The sequence below is a fragment of the Pipra filicauda genome, unplaced genomic scaffold, assembly GCF_003945595.2.
Source record: "Pipra filicauda isolate LSUMZ 115617 unplaced genomic scaffold, ASM394559v2 scaffold117_size3949168_pilon, whole genome shotgun sequence".
NCBI classification, from domain to species: domain Eukaryota; kingdom Metazoa; phylum Chordata; class Aves; order Passeriformes; family Pipridae; genus Pipra; species Pipra filicauda.
In genome coordinates, this window is record NW_024103629.1 from 3784395 (window position 1) to 3808845 (window position 24451).

Consider the following 24451-nt stretch of genomic DNA (forward strand, 5'->3'; position numbering starts at 1 on the left):
CCACCTCAGCCCAAAATGTTAGTTCAAGAGCACGTCTAGCAAGTTCTCCTGGTCATTTATAGCCCTTATTTTGCTAATGGAAAGTTAATAATTGATTTGAAACTGTGAAAATGTTAAGGGAAAGAGTCACAAGATCACAGGAAGAACTCTAATGTGTTTCCTACCCCTTTCATTTGCCTCCACAGATCGCATTTCTAAATACCTTGGGGAGAAATGTGTCTGGGCATTTCAACACCTAGCAAATATTAACTACCACAGAGCAGGCTTTTGGGGCTTGCTGGGGTCTGTGGAAATAGTCACTTTTAAATTCTGCCCTTCATTTCAGTAATTTTGTGAATGACCAGCACTGGAAAAAGTAAAGCCACAAAAACACTCATAATACTCAAGAATCCTCCAGTTCCTGGCAAATATCACTTCATTAAGCTTTTTGATAGCCTTCCAAGGTAATTATGACATTGTTATCCCTTCCTACTTTTAGAAATGGGGAAATCAGGTATTCTCAGAGAGTAATGCAGAGTCAACTGACTTGCGATGTCCTGACTTGTTCTCTGCAGATCCTCTCACCGCCACCCAGCACTTCTGGACTGTGGAGGCCACCTGTGTTGTCTAGCTAAGAAAGCTAAAGGCCCTGATAGCTGAGCTGTGAAGTGGGGGGGGGGGGGGGGGGAGGAAGGGGAGGGAAGGGGAAGGGAAGGGTGTGTTAAGTAATGCTGAACACCTTTCCAAAATCTACTTTTTCCTGCTTGGTAGTGATATTGCATTGACTGCCACTGGAAGCAAACACAGTATCATAAACAGCATCTCCCATGTGAGGAAGCTGAACAGGAAGGATTTCTTATAGGTATGCTCTTTCTTATTTCCTTTATGTCCTTCCCTAACATTCATTACCGTCCTTCCCAGGGGAATAGTGGACGTGTGACCTTCATCATTGAGTATCAATGTGACCTATTTGGTCAAAGAAAATATGAAAACAAATCTGCAAAGATTTGAAATGTCCTTCTTGGTGGACCAAGGGGACTAGGCCTATGGGTCATACCTGATAGTGTACTTCTCTATCTACACAAAGCAAAGTCTCTTTGCAACCTCTTTTTTTTCCAAGTGATGTTTTCTAAAACAGGAATGATACACAGCTGGTTAAAATGCATATGGCAGAGAGAAAAATAAAATTCTGGTGTTCATGCAGAACAAACAAGTGGAGAATGTGGAAGTGCTTACATGCCTGTTGGAAATTTATTTGTGATGTTTGTGGGGGTTTTGGGTGGTTTTTTTGAGAACATAATCTGGCCACCCATACAGAACAAACTTGAACCCTGGTGGATGGGCTTGTTTGCCTCACAGCAATGCAGCTGTGCTCTTTAAGGAGCAGCATCCCATAGGAATATAGCAAAGCAAAACAAGATGGCCTTTTTCTTTCCTCAGATTTGAACCACTTGAACAAGTGGGGGGAAAAAACCTACTGAAAGAAGAAAGTGTACCAGAGACAGGATATTGCACACCTGGATCCACGTGCCAGCGTACATCTCAGACTTCGGATGGTGCTGCTCCTGCCCACAGCATCCCTGTTTCATCGCTATACCCCTGTTTAGCCTTCTTATCCCTGCCTACAGCTCCCATTGGTGAGTATCCAGTGAGATGCTTGTCAGTGAAACAGCAAAGCCTCAGTGCCCTCACCAGTTGTCCCTCCCTCAAGCAACCAGTTTGCTGTCTACAGCAACGTGCATTGTGGAAGAGTGGCTTCAGCATGTTTGCATCATTTCAGCTTGAATTCTTTACTACTTTGGTATATAGTACACTGATTTCTAGCAAATCTGAATGCTTATAAAATTAATGAAGCAAGAGAAGAGCACTATAGGTAAATACCAGGGAGCAACCTGTGCTTCTGCCATTTATGGTTGAGTTTCACTGTATTATGAAATCTCCCACCGAGGTACAAACTTCTCCATGTACAAGTTTTAAGACCCTAATAAAAATAAGATTGAATACAATGGCCAAGAACTAGACACTTAAACAACACTTAAACCTACTGAAACCAGGCACATACTCACAAAAGAGTAATTATCTTCTCTATACTGCTGTGTCCCTTCCTGCCTGGTGAGTCACACAAGGTGGCATGAGAGCAATCATCTTACTCTCTTGCTGGATTTTGTGGCAGCCCCACCCAGATAGGATTTCAAAGAAACAATTAATGAGAAGTTTCTCCCTGAAAAGGCTTAATCTGCTGCTGAGCGTTGGCCACTGTCACTGCTCTAATCGCTGGTGACTGTCCCAGGGCATGATGGTGTGGTTAGGTGTGGGCAATGTCCTGAGCCAGACAGAGTGGAGCCAACTGCAATTCAGAAACTGTAATAACTTGGGTCCTGGCCCTATGAAATCTCTGTTTTGTTGGCCAGCTGTTTTTCAGGACCCCAACTAGCTTCCTTATGTATTCTAAGGGTTTGTGCTTTAGTGTTCTGTATACCTCTGTAACAGTTGCTCCTGGAGAACTTCAATGTCTTTTCTGCAGCTCATCTTCTCTTGTTCAGGCACTGATGAAGGCAGATGCCTACGATCCCACTTGCCTGCACAAAAAACTGATAAACCTGTTAAGTACCTGCTGGTTCATTCCTTTTGTAGCAGCCCCCTCCTGCTAGGGACCAGTCTAACCAATACTGACTGCATAACATACTCTTTCCATAGGTCACAAGTAATTTTGTCAAGGGAGTTTTGTCTTGGACCTAAACAGTAAATCAGTACATGCCTTCCTTCAATTTTAATATAAGCACAAAGCCAAAACAATGATTCCAGAAGTCATTTCTCTGACTGAGATATGTTCAAAATCTATGAGCGGTACAAATGCAGGGCACCATCTTATACAAAGTCCCTAAGAAGTAGTCAGCCCAGATGAGCTCGCCCTGGGTGTTGCCAGCCAAGAAGGTACATCAGCATGGGGAAATATCTCCTGGTTCATAACTTTATCTCATTTTTTTTTTCCAGCTGCTGCGGTGCTGGCTGAAGCTGCTCTTCCTCACATGCTGGGACTGCTGCCCTCAACTGCGAGGTAGATCCTCTCAAACCTCTTTCCATCCAAAGGAATTGAGAAGAGGGATGCAGCTGGTTGTAATTGAGGTGGTGAGAGACTGCTACTCCAGGAAGGCTGTAGCTTCCTGGAGACTGCTACTCCAGGAAGGCAGAGATCAGTGGGGAGAACAGCTGCTGTGGGAGATCCCAAACTATATGGATGCATTAGATAAAACTCTGGTGTTTGTGGGACTGTGGTTTTCAGCCAAGAAATGCACCTCACCCAAGGTAGCCATTCACAGTTTTCTTCAGTGTTGGCAAAACAACCTCTTGGATCAAGAAGGTCTTGGGTCTAGAGAAACTTGTTGTTGACAAACCATAGCTACTACTTCATTATGTCCTCCTCATCCTGACTTTCTAGAGATTTGTGTCTTATTTTATGGTAGGGTGTCAACGTTACTGCGCAGTTGGTGCACCTACCTAAGTGTACTGTGGACAAACAAGACTACAGTCACTCTTCCAGGTCTGCCATGTTCTCTGGCAGGAAGAGGCTTCTGTGGGTCCTCAGTCACCTCCAGAACCCAAACTGTCCCATTGATCTGATCATAGTTTCCAGCCCGTCTGCCTGAACAGTCCTGACTACATTTCTGGCCCAAGCAACAAGCCCAAGAGGAGACAGGTGCTTTAGATTAAGACTAGATAGTTAAACTACATAGATATATGCACTGCTCAAATACTGTCAGAGGTTTCCTGTGGGCTTTTTGCTAACACATGACCTTCTGCCTGGATTCAGCCAGAAGACGTTTGCCAATGTGGGTGGTGGTTGTTGATTCAGGCCTCTTTGTATCTAGATGATGAGTGGAAATGTTCAGCTCTTCTAGCAGATCTATGCCCAGCTGCCCATCTGAAGGAGAGAACCATTAATTGCTCAACAAGGGAGGCATTAATTGCTATGTTGGTACAGCTACAGCTGACTATTTGAGGCTGTAAGAAAACTGTCCCATGGTACCTTCTACCCCCAAGATAAGTCCTAGGGTCCATGTGGATTGCTACAGCACCTATAGCTATGGCAAAAGATCCACCAAAAGTACAGGTAGGGTAGAAGGGAAGTGATTGCCCCTTCAGGTTTGCTGGACTTGCTTTGGCAAGAGGTGGTTAGCCTGCCAGAAGGGAGGTGAGCTGCAGTGGAGCGAGCTGCATGGGCACCTGCTGAGCCTAAAGGACACGTCTCTCATCCTTCTCAGGTATTTTTCAGTCTTGTACTTTAAAGATGTGATGCTTCAAGTACTGAGCTCTGGGGGCCTCAGTGCTGTTAGGAGGTTGTGCTCTCTTGTGGAGGCAACAGTTTTATTTTTACTTTGGGGGGACAGGACTTCAGCAGCATACAGGGCTTGCTGCTCACTCAGCCCCACAGCCCCAGCCATCCTCTGGCTGCAAAATAACCTGCAAGTGCTGCCTTCAGCATGTTTCCCTTCCCCCTCTGCTGTGTCACAGTGCAAAGGCATAACAAGCAATATGTATCTGAAGTGTTCACTTTGGCCTAATGGTTTCTTAATCTTTAGCAGGCGGGGAGTAGGGGTGATGCACTGACACTATATGAGCAGCAGACAGCTCTGTCCTCAATACCTCAACATACTCTAAATTAATGCTGATGAATCTGGCAGTCTATGCTAATCCCCAAGTAAATGCATGAAAACTGATTAATAAAACAAAGCTTCAAGCTCCAGCAGCTCCCACATTCAGGTCATTGACCCTATTTTAAGAAACAGGCTTTTGTGCTCATACATGGTTCCCATTCCCAGGATGGGGAGACAGAAGTGACAACCAGGGCCACATACTGGTCTCTGGCATGACATGGTATGGCTTCTCCCAGGTGGTTCTTCCCTGGACAGAAAAAATCTGCCATTACATTTGGTTTTTACTAAATCCTATGCTTTGTCCTGTGAAATGTTTCCTGATGTTTTGTACTAATGTTCTCATTATTTTTTTAGTGACAAAAGAATATAATTTGTTTCCAGGAGAGCAAAAGCCTTATTTTCTAACTGTGTTTATATCACTTGGGAGTTTTTTCTAAATGCAGTGCTATTAAGACTGCATAAATTTAAGCCAGGAGTGGTTTATGGCATGCTTAAAGTGTATCTCTAATTTGTTTATGCTGCTGAGTTGGGCAGGAGGCTAAATGCATATTACTTCTTCTGGACACAATCCGAGGGCTTAGCTATATCTAATTCAGACAAAACTGATGAAATATTTCAGTCCAAGAAGCAGAGGCCTCTGTCTTAAGGAACTGCCCTCAATGGGAGGGCAATGGGAGTCTTTCCACTAATGTTTTCAGGGCATCGGATTTGAGAAGCAGAGAAGGCAGCATCTTGCTGCTGCCACCATGGTCTCTTGCCCACAGAACAGCCAGGAAATAATAAATAGCTGTAGGTTTGCTGTACTTTCAGGCCAGCACATTCATCGCATACTCCTTAGGAGCTACCCTCGTGGTTGACTGATTTGCTGTGGTTAAGGTACAAGGAATTCAGAGATCCCATGAACCTCAGTGCTGGATTTGCCTTTATCCTTTGATAAGGATAACAACAGAAGGCTGTTGTTATTATCCTGTTCTTTACCACGAGAAATTTGATCAGAAGATTACATGTTGCCGTACCATCCCAAACAATTAAAATTTGTAACCCATCAGCATGGGCACCCTCCATCTACCCTTTGGGTCTCACTCAGAGCCAGCTGGAGCTTGCAAGCAGATGTGGCATGTGGGACGCCCCAAGGATTAAACACAGAAATTTGCTGGCCAGAGCTCATATCACCTGAAGGCTGAGCCTGCCTTTGTGAGCTGTTGTCTCTGCAGAGATACCCTACCTTTCTGAAATGTTTGAAGGCATGCATCACTCCTCAGCATGGGAATTCACAGCCATTTTCTTCAGCTTTTGCTGCAATTTGGATTCTCTGCAAAGCCCTCTGAGTACAAAGCCTTGCACCAGCAGCTAGTGTTCGCTCCTGCTGCAGACCGAAGGGTACATTTGCAAACAACAGAGGCACAAAAAGCATTCATCTCCTGTGCAGTTTATGGATGCTGCTTAGCATCCCAGGCTCTGTCTTCCAAGCATATTCTTTCTTCAGTGCAAACTTGTGACAGAAAATTGGATTTCACTGAAGTATGAGGTGTTTGAAACACTCATTGCTTCTGTCTCCCTTGAAAAACAGCTCTCTCTCAGCCCCAAGATATATTAATATCCTTCCCCTGTCATTTCCCCCAAGTTCAGCTACAATAGGAATGAAATTCAGTGGAAGTTGCAAGTACCAGATCATCTTTGTCAAGAAATGCTCCATGATGATTTGTTTCCAAGTTACATTTAATCAGCGTTTTTCAGAGACTCACAGACTAGTTCCCCCCACTCCCCCTTCTCTCACTGAAGTAAAATTAAATTAATTTCAGAATTGGATGAACCTTCTGTGTTTGCTTAGTCTAGTTTTGACTGGGAAGCTTGAGTTAAAATAAGGCTACTCTGGTCCTGATCTCGAACAAAGAAAATTGAGAGGCCTGAGGGATCTGTGCAAGGGAGGGAACACATCTCCATCTGATGCTGCGTAGAGCTCATACCACGGTCTCCTGGGATGCTGGAGATTTCACTCTGTGCCACTTTTCAAGGAGACCACCATGCAGTCCCTTGAGGAAGCTGTGGTGCATCTCACGTCGCTCTGTTAGAAGTAAAATCTAAATTAAGATGGTGGAGGTGGTGGGTTTCTATCCGAGGAGAGGAACAGGAAGACTTGCCTCCTAGAGGAACATAACCAGCCGGGCTCTGTAGAAAGATTTTAGGACTTGCTAGACATTTCTTTTTTAAACCTACAAAATCTGAAAAGCAAATTAATAGGATCTTTGAGTCATTCTGTGAAACCCGTAGCAAGCTGTGAAATTCTACTCAACAGCTAAACTTCTGTGTAAATTGTTTGGGCTATTTTACCCACAGAGAGGGAAAAAGCGAGAGCAGGAAACTACAAACTGGGATGAACTAATGCTGAAAGAGAACCTATGCCAGAGCTGAATTTCATTCCTCTCCATCATTTCAGTGGAAAAACTATGAACAGCTTCAGTCCTAGAAGGTTTCAGTGGAGGGCCATATGTGATGCAGCAGTTTTGCACTGGGCAGCTACGTGGTGTGGGTGAAGGTCATCTTACAAAGCTGACACCTGGCATGAGGGGTACAATGAGAAGGACATACATATGTGTGTACTGCATCCTCTGGGAAAACCATGGCAGTGAAAAAAGGTGCTATGTGTAAAGAAAAATGAGCAGAGTCATGAGCTGTTTTATGCTACTTTAGATCAAATCACCCCTGTGATATTTTGGCTATTTTATCAGACCAAAATTTTGAGTGTTGTATATTACAAATAATTTTACTTACATGACAAAAGTTTTGCTAGAATGAGATAATAATGAGTCATGGTACTGAGTCATAGTGAAAGATGTCCTTGCATTTTCTTAGGATATCGAAACATGGACAGGGACTAGCCCCTGTTCCTCTGATGGTTCCTTACAACCTGTCTGTCTCCATGCCCTTCTTTGCTTTCAGGAAATCAGGATTACCTGATGGTCACTTAAACATCCTCTCACAACTGAGCTTCCCCCATTTTGTCATTTTTTAACTTTCCCCAGAGCTTTCTTTCACTTTAAATTCACCGCAGGACCAAAGAAACCTCATGTTCTTCAGAAATACCTTGTGTGGTTGTTTATGGGCTAGCACTGACAGAAAGCCTGCGCTCTTCAAAACCTCCCAAGGGGCCTGGATACTATTGCATGGGGGATCTGTATTACTCAGACTCTGAAATATCCCAGTGCCAGATCTCCACATTTTTTGAGAAAACACAACTGTCTTCAGAAAGAAAAAAATTCTCTTTTACTGAAGGGGAAAAGTAATATCCTCTGTGCTCAGGGCAAATTTCTCCTCTCGAATCAGCATGACAGATTGCATCTCGGATTGGGAACAGCTCAGATATATGGGGAATGGAATAGGGACCTGTTTTCCATGCAGTGTGCCTGTAACTGTACAGTGTCGGTGTTAGCATGGCAAGCAGTAGTCATCCCCTTGAAGTTTGAGCTGAATAGGAATTCAGCAACTCTGGTGATTACTTGAAATGCTTCAACTGGAAAGATTAATCTGGTATTTCAACCTCCAGACCCCCAGGTTCATGCATGGGATTTCTAGTACTCATTATGTCCTATACTGACTAAACACAGCAAATAGACAAAGCCAGGCATTCTGCTGTGACAATGTCACAGCAATTCAAGATGAAATAGTATCTGTTCCACACCTTTACATAAGTAAAATTCAAATTTAGTTTTAAAAATATAGCAAGGATTGGATAATGCCTCTTCTTTTTCTCTCTCTTACTTGTCCCATTATACTCATTTTTCTGCTTTTCTGCATGACACCTGTAGGAGTCCAGTTACTATCCCAGGGGCACAGCAAATCTTTCCTGTCGTGATACAGAAACATAGTATTGGAGGATTCTTTAAGCCAGATGGAACTGGTTCAGTTTTACATAAAGTCCTTTACATAAAGGAATAATGCTGTTCAGTTAACATAAAAAATTTTTTTCCTTTGCCATCAGTAACTTTGTCCCTTTCCCATATATCATTATAGCATTTCTGAACTGCATGTAAGGTTCACACATGGAAAAAATATTCTTCTAGTAAAAAATTTATTTTATTCCACTTATATCCTTAAACTTACTTTAATAAGAAGTATGAAAGCCATGGACGTTATATTCTGTGTCGTTTAAACATTCAGCATGAAATACCACCAAGTGTAGGTAATTGACAATTGGGGTTGTCAGCACACTGACAACCACATTGGTGGCTGCTGAGAACCTTATGGAGGTCCCCTTGTATCACACAGGGACTAGAAAGGAGAAGGGTTTACCTGCTTAGTTTAATGAGAATCTGCAGTTTGGGGCTCATGCTTTCCCCCTAAGGTTTTACCAGAACCTGTGGCAGATTTCCCTTTAGCATATTCTCTTTCTCTGCCCCTACTCTGCTCTTCTCCTAGGGGCAGGGGAAGAAAATGTACCTACATTTCAGATACTGACAACATAGTATAAAACCACTGATCACTGCTTTGCATCATATTATGACTGTGAACCAGGCAGGCTAAAGGATGGTCACGCAGTGTGGTCTGCTGCCTTTCCTGCAAGAAAAATAATGTTTTCAGGGATGGCAACTGGAGGAGGGAATACTAAATCATACAGATTTTGGCTTTAATCACTCCTCCAAGAGGCTGAGTAGAAAGTTAAAACAGCTGGAGCCACAATTTCAGTGGTATTCCTGAAGATGATTAGTCTTTTGCAGGACTTTTTAAAGTGCCTAAGTATATCCTGTGATAATTGAAAAATTTTGGCATGGTGTCCATTACAGACAAGGGAAAACACTTTTTTTCACGAAAAGCCCAGCTGAGCCTTAAATCAGAGCAACTGATGTGACATGTTTACATTTGAGGGGGGAAAAAACCAAAATTAATGCAAAAGATTGTCTTGGCACCCGTCTCTTCTGATGGGAAACTCAGCACCTGAAAGGCCCTGCAGACACTCTTCTGCAGGGGAGATGCTGCCATGCTGGTGAGCTATGACTTGTGGGGAAACAAGTCCTAGAGAGAAGTCTTCAAATCACCCTGAGTTTGAGTCTGGTGTCAAGAAAAACAAAAGCAGCCTCAGGTATTTCTGCAAAAAAAGGATGTAGTTATGGGGAAGGTGGGTGTTGGGGGAGATGAGAGCTATGAAATGCATTTATTTCAATCTTGTGAAGCACCATAGCATATCAGAGCACTTCAGTGAAAATCAGGAGAGAAAGATTTTGACACAAATGTGTCTTCTGAATCAGCTAGATGCATGTCTCCCTGCCAATATTATGCATAAGTGAACTTTAAAAAGTGCTAGCCTCATCAAAATGAAAAAACAGATCTCTTCTTCCCATCTCCAGACAAGCTAAGCTCTGAAGCAAAATATATTGTTAGCTGCAGGAATATGAACTTGGATGAGCATATAGGGCTGGATAGACCTCTGGAGACCTGCTACAGATTTTTTTTTTTCTGAGGGTCTGAGTAGTTCTACAAGGAAAATATAAGTTTGTGTTACTGAAATAAAATCAATTTCTCATTTCTTCCTATTTCACACAGGCCCTAACTTTACCAGCTACTGTTGCAAAAATAACTAGAGTGTTCACAACTGAGAATTTAAATGGAATATGAGGTGCTATAATCCATCAGCACACTCAGCTTTTCTTGCATGCAGTGCAGGAGACTTAACTGGACTAGAGGCAGAACCTCTCTTCTAACACCACCAGGATCCATTGTGTTGTTGTAAGCTAAATTATCTCAAACAAGCTATGGGGGTCCTACTGGTGTCAGGCAAAACTTTCAGGTTGTTATTTTTTCTTCTCCAGTTTTCCAAAAATGTATTTTCCGGATAGTTACTGCCAAATGTAACCTACAACCACACTAGTTAAAGTGCCATTGCGCTGCTCGAGTGGCCCAGAGAGCTGTGTTAGCGACGTGGAAGAAAATGAGGGGGGAATTGGGGAGTTGGAGGTCAAATCAGCAGTAACTTGAACACCATCTACAGCTACTCTAGCCTGATGGAATTGCCACCTAGATGAAAAGAAAACATGTTCTGTCTGCGCCTTTCTGAACTGTGTTGTGATGTTTGTGAGATTTTTGTCTATTTGTCTATACTTCAAACACTTTCTTTTAATTTTCGTATGTTTCTGTGGAAGAACTGTAATAGAAAGAGAAAAATTAGGAAATGTAGGATTTTCTTTTAAAATTATTTCTCAGATCAATGAAAGAATATGTTTGAAAATTACATTGGTATATTTTCAGTCTGCAAAATACCTTATTTTGCCATGAAAAAGATGAGTAACATTCCCTGAATACTGAAATTTGATTAAAAACTCACAAAATCGTGCTCTGATGTGGTACAGAGGAAGGTTTTTAAGATTATCTTCTCTTATTCTCAAAAGTAGCTAATGTTTGCATGAACAATCCAGCTTCTTGGCTAGCCGTTGCCCACTGGACATGCTCTGATCTCTAGTGCACACCCTCCCAGTCAAGCCTGGACCCTAAATCTAAAATTCAGGAAACTTCAAGCTCTTTTGCCAAACCTAAAAAAAAGCCATGCTAGTTCTCGGTACCAGTGATCCTCTCTTCCCTCAAAACTGTGCCTAGGAGCAACGCCCCATCGCCTCTGCCTGCTGACGCTCATGGTAAAAAAGAAAAACATTTTTCTGTTGACTTCAGCGAGGCAAGGAGTGGGCCCAACTTCATTCACACCCACGCTCTATGTTTAATTAGAAACTATTTTCCTCCAAGAGCAGGCATTTGAATTTCTTGAGATGTTGCAAAGAGCTTCAAGAAGGAGCTGCCGAGAGGTGGGGGTGTTTCAGGTAGGAGGAGGCAAATAACGGTTGGAGAAAAAAAAATAATTAGGGTCTTGGATCAGGGTAGTTTTGTAATGATCCATAATTAAAGGCTGTTTTCATGTTCTTCGTGCAACAGGAGAAGGGTTTTCCATCCCTTTCAGAATAAATTTGGCCATAATCTGGCTAAATCTATTTTCTAAACAGAGTTAATGTGGGCAGGGTTGCCCTGCATCAGGGAAGATACCATAGCCAGGAGGAACAACCACCTTGCACCAAAACTCACTTTCCTTTAGATGTCTTTTTCTAGCCTGCCATGGACCTTTTCAGCTGTGTGCCTTCAATGTGTGCCCCATTCACGGGGGTAATAGTTATTTGTGTTGTAAGGAGAAGGTTTGTGCTTGACAGCGTTTGTGCCCATAGCCTGCTTGTTGCTTGACCATCAGGATTTAGGTAGGAGCCATTAATTGTTTGCCTGGTATGTGCAGTTAAATGGAATTACTGCAGATTATGTGATGGTTTATTAGCAGTAGTAAAACACAGCTGAAGTCTGAGATTTCACCAGAGTTGTCCTAATTTGTACCCTAAAGACATGCTTGGAAGTTTGTGTTTGTAAGTGCACTCACAGCTTGCATAATGTGCAAAACACAGAACTGGGGACTGAAAGTGGACCTCTGATCTCTGACCACAGGGAGATAATAAAAATCTCCTTCTTATTAAGGCAAACAATATCCAGTCCTTACGTATAGGAAGGCAACTGAGATAACATTTGAGGCCAAAGCCTTTGACAGCAGATAGTAATATTTTGAGAAGTGCAAACATGAAGTGTCTCTGAGGATGCTCCGTTCCTTGGGATATATAAAGGAGAAATTGCTTTGGCCTTCCAAAGAAAACTTTCAACCCACCATATCCATCTCAGCTGGTGGAACACAAGAGGGATCGTGAGTGCTGAACAAGTGGAAGCACTGCTCTCAGTTAAAGGTGTAACAGGGACTTGATGGGAGTTAATAACAACTTCAAACCTTCTTATTAGACTCCCCAAAGCAGATAAAAACAGCAGGCATGTGTGCATTATCATACTGTGGAGACAAGCTAGACTGGCAGCTGTTTCTGAAACCTGGTCATAGGTGTGGCAGGAGGTGCTGTTTTACTGGAGCTGTTCAGGGAAGCTGTGTGATGGCAGTGGTGGAGAACCCGGGGGGATAATAATAAGATGGAGATATACAGTGACTCCCCAAAGCACTCCAGTGCCCACTGCTTTATTGAATCCCGGCACAGTCCTTCCTTCTGCTGCTTAATTCATTCTGATTACTCTATAGCTGACTAAAATTGAGTAAAACTGTCACTACCAACAGTGAAAATTAAGATATGCTGTGCTACTAGTGTGTATTTTCCTTTCAGTTTGGAGGATAATGTGTTGTGTTGTGGGGTCCCCAGGCTCTGCTGAACCAAGAGAGGACGAGAAGGAACTGGTGGGGTGGCACAAGGAGCTACCCCTCCAAGCATCTCCGTTCCAAGGGATGGGATGTTCAAACAAGCTGCTGTAGGCAATGCACTGCATGCAGCTCATAAAGTGGAAAATTACTGCTTCAGACTGCAGGGTTGAGGCTACCTTAGGAAAGATGATGGTATTATTTAGCCTCAGCATGCTGGATGTGAGGTCTTTTGTAAAAGCAACTGGGAAGTGGGATGTCTGGAGATATCAGGGGGGTCTTAAGGAGTGTGAATATTTCAAGGGAATGGGGTTCACCTGAAGGCAAAGAAAAAAAAAACAGTGCTACCTTGCTCTGCTGTTAGCCATCCGTTTTGCCCTCTTGCACTTGATATTACTGTTCCAGTTATGAAAAATTGTTAGTCTGATACTGGATATTTTAAGAGCTGAGTCACAGCTGTTAGGCTTATTGCAGTCCTGTCATTTGTTTGTAAATACTGTTCATTAGGAATTTCGTGTTGAACTGTAGTTCTTTCACAATCAAACTTTTACAAAAGAAGAGTTCTGATTTTCCAGAGAGGAAAATGCAAATGAAATCTTTAATTTGCTGTAGGGTTAGCACTGACTGAAATCTTTGCGTTCGTGGCACAGAAACAAAATATTGTGTTTTGAGTGAGTTCAGCATTGATCTGTACCACCCTGAATATGCTTTCTGGGCAATGTGTGTTGTGTTCCCAATCTCCCACTACTGCAGGTCCCCAAACTGTGCTGTACCTGCCCATCTTGAAATAAAGTGGTACATGTAGCAGTCTGGTTTAGCTGCATCCTGCAGTCTCACCAGTGCCCTCATTTTTTGGAGACTGGGCAGCTTCCTGGTGATAACTAGCCTACCACAGATTTCTCTATCCGAGGCTTAAGCTGGACCATAGGACATACATTTTGCACGGGAAGCTTCACTGTGGGAGAGTACGTGGATGCACCATGCCTGAAAGTGTCAGAGCCAAAGCAGCTATTTTGATATGCCTCAACACACACAACTGAAACATTTTTGTTTCAGCCAAAACCAACATGTTAAAAATGTCAACTTTGCATTAGAATTTGTATTTTAAAGTATTTTTAATCAATTACTTGCAATTTAATCAATTGCAAAATTCCCTTTTGCATAGGAATTCAGATTTTTGCTCTGGTGCACCGTAATCATTGATGATTAATTTGAGACACTACATTCTGACAATTGCTGCTTTTCTGTATCAGTGGCTAAGTAAGGTATGTTTTACAAACAGTAGCAAACTCACTTTTAGGGAGATAACTTTTAAATTAGGAGAGATGGTTTAGTGCTATTTTCTGACTGAAAACAGTGACCAGGGTAAAAGTTAAGTGGGGCTTTCTGACCTGCTGTAATTTTTTCTTCTGGTTTGACTCAGAATTACTTCTTTCCTCCCAATGACTTATTACACTGTATTTTTTTTAATTATGTTTTTGTGTAATTACTGCTTGAGAAAGGGCACTATCCCTCTATTATAGGGCTTCTGGCACAAGGGGAAGCTAAGCATGATTCCAGCTTTAATATGTGATCATATTAAAATAAGGTTTTTTTAATCAGGAACCCATTTCATGTAGGTGGGTTTTTATCAAGATGCAGTTAAAAATGTTCTGGTTTCAAAGAAGCTTAAAAAGCAGTGTTAAGGTGATCTGCTAGAATTTTTTTTGGATAATATTAACTTCTGATATCCCACAGCCAAGATCTACAGGCTCTTTTCATTTTAGGGAACCATGTAATGAAGGCTGTAGTAGCTCATGTGCTGTAGTAGTGAGTTATGTGTCCTCTGCAGTGGCAGGCTGTGATTAAGGGGAGTTGGGTTTCCTCCTTGCACAACTGAGAGACCAGAAAAAAAGCCATGGAGCAATCCGATTGCTTGCTGTGCAGCATATTCATGACTAAGTAACCACTCCTGCTGATGCTGCAGTCCCAGGGCAACTCAAAATGAAACTCCAGCCAGCAATCAATGCAGCTAATTTTCTTTTTACTCTTTTTTATTTTTTTTTCCTTTTGTGCAGTGAAAACAAATTGGATGCCCTGGATAGCTGCTTGATCCAAGGACTATACTTTCTTCCTGCCAATCAAGATAACAGTGAATCCCCCCCCTCCCTTTTTTTTAAATCTGTTATTGAGCTGCTCAGTGGGAAGCTCTGAATCCTTCATGCAGTCGTGGGGAATTTATTCTAGCAGAAAATTTACCATTCCTAAGGACAGCAAGTGTAACATTAAAAATCACTACAGCAGTGCTGTTTACTCAAGAATATGAATATAGTCAAGTTTTACCCTCTCTTGCTGATTAGCAAATTCATGCAGAGAAGATAAGGGTCCTGCCTGGGGAGTCTTCAGTGGGGAGCAAAGCTCTGTGGACAACTATTTTCCCAGAAATAACGTTGCTCTCTAAAGATATTAATAAACAGTAAGAAGTTTCTCATTCAGGTGAGATTTACTTTATTTTTTTACTGATACTTATTGGGAAAAGCTTGATTGAAAAGTTTAGTGCCATTCTAGATAGGGAAAAAATCATGAATGCTTCTAAACTGACTCACGATTCGGTTAAGGCCAACTTGTTGGTTTGATAGGTCATTATCAAGTGCTTCTTAAACTGATTTATAGTCTTGGCTCCTCCAGTGCTTTGAGAACTGGAAAATTCAGAACTTGAAGCTTACTGCTGAAGCTGACTTGCTGAGTTACTGAACTTTAAGGAAGATGGCAATGGAGACTGTCTTGTTTATCATCTTCTCACTTCAGGAGTTACAAAGCGGATTTTATAACAGAAGTCAAAATTACAAGGAGGAGTTTAAAATTAGGCATGAAAATGCAAATAGATTATAAAAATGCAAAATCCAGAGATAATAACCTGAGTGTAGGCTGGACAGATTTTTCAATCTAAAAAAATGAACATTTTTAGACTGCTAAGGGTCCTTCAAAATAAAATTTCAGAAAAATTAGTGGAAAGAATGAGGATGGGTTAAGAAAGGAGGATGACAGTAAAGCTCAGAGAAAAGGGGCATTTAAGCAGCATTTACGTTTTTGTATCAGATAAGGTATAGAAGATTCATGCAAAGAAAATTACTCCTTTTATATGCTTTTTCCAAATTCAGAAAATAGAGATGAACATAGTACTTGTTCCACGCAAGTAGCAGAGAACAGACATCAGCCAACTGTCCCAGCTGAGGAACCCAACAGTGCTGTTTCCAGACCAAGATGGAAATGAAAAAGGAAGTCTGAGGCATTATGGTGAAATTTTATCCGGTAGTTATGACTCAAAAGTTGTTTTCCATAGGATAATATCTCTGACAGGAGAATTTCAAATCTATTTTGATTTAAGAGGCAGTGAACTAGTCCATTGTGGAGGTTTTGAAAATCTTCCGTCTGTCACAAGGTAGATCTGGTGATAGAACTTGAGAATGGTATTCATATAGGATAATTATAAGTTCAAATCGGAATATCTTGTGTTTTGGGTGAATGCCCTTCCAATGGCAATTGCCAGCTCTGTGGTTTTCCTCTCCCATTCTTGAATATCATATAATTTCTGTTCTAGACTTCAGCAGTGCTACCAGTGAGAATTTCATCAAAACCAATATGTTACTGCGGAAAGGGTCATTTTTGACTTGTCATACTTTTTGATGAAAAAGCAGTCAGAAAATTTTCAAGCCAGCTCTTATCACTAATGTCAATGCCATTCTTTCTGTAGAGGAAAAGCTTTTTGTAAGCAGTATTAAGTTTTTGTTTTGCCTATTTCTTCCAAATAAGCATTTCCAGAGACAGATCCCTTCAAATGAAAATGCTTATTCTGAGCCATCACAAGTTTTGTCCTGGATTTTTGGGGCTGTCTTGTTTCAGAAACATGCGGCAATTGCTGGTAGCGATATACTGAAGTTTAGACTTTGGCATAGCTGGACCTTGAGTTTAAAGCCTTAACCACGTACATGTAACTAAGAAGTAGGAGTGCTTGAAGACAAATGTCCTTATATTCCTCTAGACACAGAGAAGGCAAAGAAGTGAGCAACCTTGTGCTCTATCCCAACCTGTACCCTAACATACTCTTCACATCTCCCATCAGTTAAATAGGATGTGTGCAGGTAAGTCACACGTATTGAGATCACTGTGGATAAATTCTCATATGAGAGTTGTGAGCAGGGTTTCAAGCTACAAAAAGAATGCTGCCTGGTCATCCAGGCTTTGCAGGGTCGAAGGGAATGTGTGCTTTGCCTGACTTGGCCATGTGGAGAGGACAGGTGAGTGTCTTCACTGGTTCTCCAGCTTCCTCCTCACTAGCTTTTTGTGAAACTCTCTTGAGCCAAGTGCTTTTGATTTAAAAGGTGATTTTTTTTGCAACCATTTTGACTTCGTAGGAATGGGATGGGACTTAAACCTACAGACCTCTAAAAAGTGAATTGTTGTTATGAAATATCTTTTATTCTGGCTGATAGTGAAAACAAACCTGAGAGTGTTGGCTGTACAAATGCCCTGCTTTAGAGAGAGCCTTGGTATGCAAACACTGTCACTCAGGCCTGTAATAATAGTGAACTACTGAGGGGAAAGCTGGGCAAAAAAAGGTTTTATTGAAGACAGCAATAAAGATTTTTCAGTATGGCTATCACACGTGGAAACCTGAGCTATCATCCCACTGGATACTACAGCATCAGGTGTCTGACAGAGTGAAGGAAGTAGCTCTCCATATAGTACTCACACGGAAAACTCACATGGAAAACCCACTATGACTTTTGGCAAATTTTAATATTTTATTTAAAAACCCCAAACAACAGTGAATTTATTATTTGTAATTTAGAGCAAATCTAGACAACAGCCCTGGCAGTTTCCCAAATTCAGAGTATCATAGTTGTTCATTACAGAGTGTGCTTGGCTTATGGACACTTCTGCAGGTCCACTCTCAGATATGAAGGTGCTAGTTATATTTTAGGAACAGCAGTGGGAGAAATGGAAACCTGTTGTTTCAATCAGCAGAGGCCTGCCAGTGGATGCTGAAGTTCTGCATAACAAAACACAATGTTTTAGTCACATATCCTTTTTCTGCTCCATCCTCAGCTTAATCTATCCTTAAGAGAGGTGTTCCAGTTTGGCTGCCAGTGAGTACGGGTTGATGAGTTCAGTTTTTCAGAATTTGTAATGTGGAGAATGGAAATATAAAGCCTGGTAAATTTAAAGGGTATATTGAAGAATGTTTGAGTTATGAAGTGTATCAGTCACCAGGGTAAACAACCAGTTGTTTAAACTTACTTTTTGCAAGGAGGCAGAAGTACAGACTGGAAGAGGAGGGGAATAGATTAAAGAATATTTAGATAAGATGAATGTACTCCAGTCAGCAGGCCTGATGAAATTCACCCCAGAGTACTTAAGGCGCTGTCTGAAGCAATCGCTGAGCCATTAGTGATTATCTTTAAGAACTCACAGAGGAGAGAGGAGGTCCCTGAAGACAAGAGAAGGGCAAACACAGTGTATTATATTTTAAAAAGGGGAAAAGGAGGACCCAGGGAATTACAGACCTGTCAATCTAACTTAAGTCCTTAAAAGATTCGGGAACAAATCATTAGACAATCAATTTGCAAGTAGCCAGCTGATACGGTGATGGAACCAAAAAAAAAAAAAAGGAAAAATAAAAAGGGAAATAGGCTTGTCAAGAACATTTGATGTCAAATCAATCTAATTTCTTTCTTTGTCACAGTAGCATGTTTAGTGAATAAAGAGGAAGCAGCAAATGCACTAGCACTTGATTTTTAGTTACGTTTTTTGACATATATGACAGACTAAAGAATATGGTATAGATAATTATAATTACAATGGGGTAGATGCATAGCCTGTTGAAAAATAGCTCCACAGCAACAGCTAGTGCTGTAACACTGTCAGGGAGGATGATTTCAAGAAGGTCATTCAGCAGTTTCCCTATACTAAAATCTATCAAATAGTTTTTTATTGACAACTGACCAACAAGCAAACAAAGTCAGTCTGTGGATGATAAAATCAGGAGATGCTAGAAATCCTAGGAGGTCAGGATCTGAATTTGAAATAATCTTCACAGCTTGAAGAAACTACTCCCAAATATTTAAATGAAATTCAATCAGGAAGAGTCCAAAGTACTGTACTGTGCCTGGGAAAAAGAGATGTAGATACTTTGGCGAGGGGAGGGGTTGTGTGAAAATAACCAGGCAGGAGCATGTTTGTAGAATACTTGAGGATTTCAGGGAGTCATAAATTAAATGTTCTGGGTTACAGGAACAGGAGCATCATCCTTGAGATACAGCCCATATTTATTTTCCTTTCTTGGCTTCACCCATGGTACTGCAACCAGTTGCAGGTGCTGCCTTTTCCTGCAGATGAGGAGAAAGTGGCAAAAGTCCAGGGAAAGCAGACATAACATGGTGCGCTGAGAAGCACAAACTGTGAGGAATTGCTGAGGGAATTGGGTTTGTTCACTTCAGAAAAGTGAAGGCTGACAGAGTAGCATGGCAGCAGACGTCCAGTGTAGAGGTGGGACCTGTGAAGGAGACAGTGAGTAATTGTTCTCTTTGGTTGTGGAGAGGATAACAAGCAGAAATTATCTTGATTTACCATTTAGTGTCAGGGTGAGAAGAGCTGGAGCAGTCATGCAAGGATGCTCCTTGCTGATTTTTTCTTTTCCTTAGGACAAGTCAGACAGTACCTGTTGGGAACTCCTGGCTTTATGTCAGTGTGAGGAACTCATGCTATGAGTTTTCTCCTACAGCCGCACATTTCTACTCAGAGAAAAAAAAATATGTAAAAATGTTCTTATCTCTCAAGTTTCCATTTAAATGTTGCTTTGACTATATGCCAGAAATTGTTTGATTTGATGGTCTTACATTGCTCACCATGAAAATGTCAACATTTATTCCCCATTACCCTCCTCTGTATTGAAGATACTGCAGAATTTTAGTTCATAATAAGCCAGCTGGTCCATTACACATACTCTCTTTGTGAACATCAATTACTGCCTGCTTTAGACTCTCCTTCCTTCTCCATGGCAGCATCACTCCAAACCTTATTTCGTGGAAGATAAGAGACAAAACAGGCTTATATAAATATTAATTGAGAATGTTGTGAAAAGAGATTATCTGAGAATCTGTCCCTTGGAGAGAGCAGCAGAGCAGATTGTTGCATTAAAAACATCTTAATGCAGCTTTCCAGCAGAACAGACACCCCTAAATACTCTGAATAATCCGATTCAGACACAGGCAAAAACCTGTGGCTTTTTTGTTGTGTTGCTAGCAAGGGTGCAGCTCCTGATTTACATAGTTGGGGTTCTGCTGACCCCCGTGTGAATCTGAGGGGTCTGTGGGACTGAGCCAAAACTGCTCCCGCAGAGGCAGCTGGGGGAGTGCAAAACCAGCCCTGTCTCTCCAACATCCATCCCACATGGTCTCATGGCACCACACAGCCTGTCCCATGCACGAGGGGGACAGCTCTCTCTGCTTCAAGGAAAGCACAGGCTGTGCAAACCTCACCCACAGCACCCGGCATGTGCTCCCACACACCACCCCTGCCAGGTGCCAAACCTGCACCGCTATAAGAGAAGGTTGCATGAGCGTCTCCCTGAAATCTCCCTGGAGACTTGGGGGGCCAGCTGAGCCATATTTTCACCAACACTTATCCGCTGCCTGCTTAGGGGCATGTGGCTCAACCCACAAGTCAGTGACTATTTTTCCCAATGCCACCACCTATTGCAACCCAGGCAGTCCATTCTTTAAATAATATGTGGGCTACCCCACCACTCTGAGAAGTCCTTGATTGTAGGGTATGTTAGCAATAACCCCACAGTTAATGTCTGCTGGTTTGTTAGAGTGGCAAACACCCTCAGCTTTGCTTTCAGCTATTAATTAACCAACCAGTCATTAACCGCTGCTAACAATTGATTTACAGGGAATTATTGCTTAAATAGCGGGAGGTATTTAAGAGGAAAATAAATTAAAACAAAGAACTGCTGGATCCTTGGGCACAAAAAGGACTCCTTGTAATATAGAGCATGGCTGCTACAGCACTGTAATTACAGAGTGATAAACAGTGATTGGGAAGTACGTTCCTTTCCAGAGACAATGACATTATGTCTCCTGGAAAGAGTCCTTTTGTCTACACTAATTGAATGATCTGAAATGAATGATGTTATCAGAAACCTAACTGAGGCAACTAATGTTATATTTATGGGTTATCAAAAATGTTTAATCACTGCTGCGGTCTCTCTGAGATGTGTCGTGGACACTGCAGCATCCAAAAATATGACTGAGGGCCGGTGTGGCACATTAACTTAATTACAAAGGAGAATTGCAAGTTCTTCCATTGGTTCTGCCTCTCTCCACACTGGCAGAACAAATGAGACCTATTAACCTAAGCGCAAGCCAACACCACCTCCTAATGACATTTTTCCTCTCCGTGGACAGAAAGTGAACGAGTGGTTGCATATTTTTTTTCCTGGGAAATAGTGACCCAAATCAATTTACGGAGCTTGTGGCACATGAAACCCCACTCACAACTCCTCCTGTTGAATCTGCCTGTGTTTTTCCTGCCAAGGTCAGTGTTTGGGTTGACTAAGCAGGCGTTGCTGTGCTGGTCAAGGTGCATTTGCCCTTTCCTGGCCAAGTTAAGCCGTATTTCACTGCCCTCTCCTGGAGTGAGAGGCTGCCTGCTCTGCTGTCTTTTAGGCCTTTTTGTTACCCCAGCACTAGCAAAAATGTATTTAGTACTGGGGACACAGGGAGAGGACTGCTGCTTTTTCAGACCTGAGGCTGTGATTTCTCTTGCTGTGAGGCTCCACATGAGACAGATGGAGAAGAGATGGGAAGTATTGCTGAAAAAATAGATCCAATGCTTCAACTTCAGAGATTGTTTGCTTTAATTGGATATATGTTTCCCTCTCACCTACATTTTTGGGAGTTGCTTTCTTGTAAATGGGCTCGTAAAAGTGTGACCCATCCCAGGTGACAAGCAGTTCCCATGGGGAGATTCAGGAATAACTGATGAAGGTGTTTTGCTTGAGGATTAGAATACTGAAGTAGACAGGAGCTAAGAAAAACATCTGACTTGCTATGGAAAGAAACAGCACATCTTTGGTCATTTTTAGAAAGTAAATTGGCGAAACCCTGAGCAGAGTCCTGTTCTGCTGCCTACTGCCAGCAGCTATGTCCTAACCTATAGTCCCACCTCTCTCCCTTCCATTTGCCTGGATGAATCCGTGGAAATTGTATACCTAAGCTGTGGGGACACAGAACTCCACACCCCTCCGCCCACTCCCAGTTGCAAAACCTCAGTCAAAACCTCAGGCTTTGTATCCAAGGTTCATAAATGCTGCAAGAATTATTTCCTCAGTCCTGAAATGAATGCAGACATTTCTGAATGAAATTTTAAACTCTCAGGCTTTCTCTTGTTCGGCTTCAGTTGGTTTGACCAGCACGTATCTGTTTTGGGTTTAGCTTTGTTATGGATATCCTGAAAAGCAAAATCCATAATAACCGCTTGCTTTTGACAGCTCCCTTGCCCTTTCATTCAATACATATAGCTACAAAAATATTTAACCTTTTGATTATCCGTAAAAGTCATAGTTGTTTATAAAGGGCTGTAGAGAATAACAAAAATGGAGCAGGAAATGACGACTGGGATATTTTGCATTTCTTCATCCTACCATTCTAAGTGACTGGATCTCAGTATGTTTCTGTACCAGGAGGTGGCACTGACAATTGCAGGGATCTGCAGCAGACCTAAGCAAAAAACTGGCTGGTAAAACATCTCAGTTGATATGAAGTATGACTACAGTTGTGTAAATCTTCGAAAGGGTCTGCATCTCTATTTTGGCTTTATTTAGCTGTCTGAAGAAAAATGGGAGACAGCCTTTCTCTAGCCAAAATTCTCAATTCAGTCTCAAAACAGTAGTATAGGAGTTATATGGGTTATCATAGGATGCGTAAAAATGAGTGGTTGCTAGCAAGGAGAATATCAGCAGTGTGGTTCCCTAATGCATTTATAGTATTTCAGAACATCATCAAACTGTTATCCAGTCATACATAAGCTGCCCAAAATATTCCTGAGAACGTTCTGGTGCTCCTGGGGGAGGCAGAATTAATATTGGCATGGGTTTTGGACTAAACACTCTTTTGTGATCATTGTAGAACCAGAACATCCTACATAGCTTCAGGCAGTGCAATGTGTGACTGCTAGATGCCTGGGACAGGGTAGTGCTTTGCATCTTGGGGTGAATGAAGAGATATCAGAGTAAGGAATCCTATTTGAGCTGTTTCTCAGACTTTGGTCTATGGATGGTGGTACTCTGTAAGTTATCAGGAGGTATCCTGCTTAAAAATTACAAAATTATTTTGAAACTCTCATGCGCGTGAGCAAGGAAAGGAGTAAAATTGCAGAATTAAAGTAAGAAGTGAACAATTATATGTCAGCCTGCCTGGGTTTTGGTTCTGATTGAAAATATTACAGTAACACTGAACAGTGTAGTCTTTGGGAAAAACAAATGTTTGCTTGTTTGATTGTTCATTTGTTTTTAATATCTGGTATCACTCTTGCTTCCAGAGTGTCCTCTCAGGACTGTGAGGAAGAACAGCAGCTTCCTGCCTTTCATGAAGATGGGGCTTTTTTCCCCTGGGTCTTTCAGAGAGCAGAGAGGGATACAATCTTGTCTTGAAAAATGTGAAGGGGTCTTGTGGTATCTCTTGCTTGAAGGCATTTTGGATATACTAGAAATGTGTCATTCAAATCTCCTGTCAGCCTAAGAAATTTTAAAGCCACATTTGTGATCTCCAAATAGTTTTGTCAGTGCAAAGCTATAAGCATAAAAAAGGTACGTCTTTCTCAAAACTCATTCTAGAGCTTGCCTATTTAGTCTTCTAAGCCCAATGGGGGCATAAACACAAGGTGCTGTTGTACAGCAGCTGTGCACATGCCCAGATGTGGACCTCTCCTTGCACAAAACCTGCTTCCAGTTCTTGGCTCAGCTCAGGCAGAGTTAGCTGGGCATCTCAAGCACAGTCCTCTTCAGGCTTACCCTGGTATGCCTAAGGAGTAAGGTGTAGCTGGAAAACTAAATAAATTGGGGTCTGTTGGAGGTCTCAATATTTTCAGACAGTTGATGTGACTTACTGGTTTGGTGGGGTATAAAGCTCAGTCCCTCTCGTTAGACACAGCCTATCCAAACTTCCTCAGGCAGGGAAGCAAGCAGACTGTTTTCCTTTTTTAGTTCTATGTGTGAGTATGAAGGAGCCAATAAAACTAATAAAAAACAATGATTGATTTAATTTATCTAGTGGTGGTTGACTGATTGTATCACCAGCTCCTCTCAAAACAGTTACCATAGTAATGAAAAATATCGGTAAGGATTTAGATTTTTAGGAACAACAAATGCACAATTTAGTCCAAGGAATATCTAAGAAAGAAGTGATTAGGAGGAGATCATACTGGATTAATTCTCTGGTTGGTATTTCCCTGTGCACATCACTACATAACTACAGGCCCTATTCATTTGCACACCTGTTCTTTACTCTTATATCTACATCTTCCAAGATCAATACGGATTGTTTATTGAATAAATTTGCTTCCT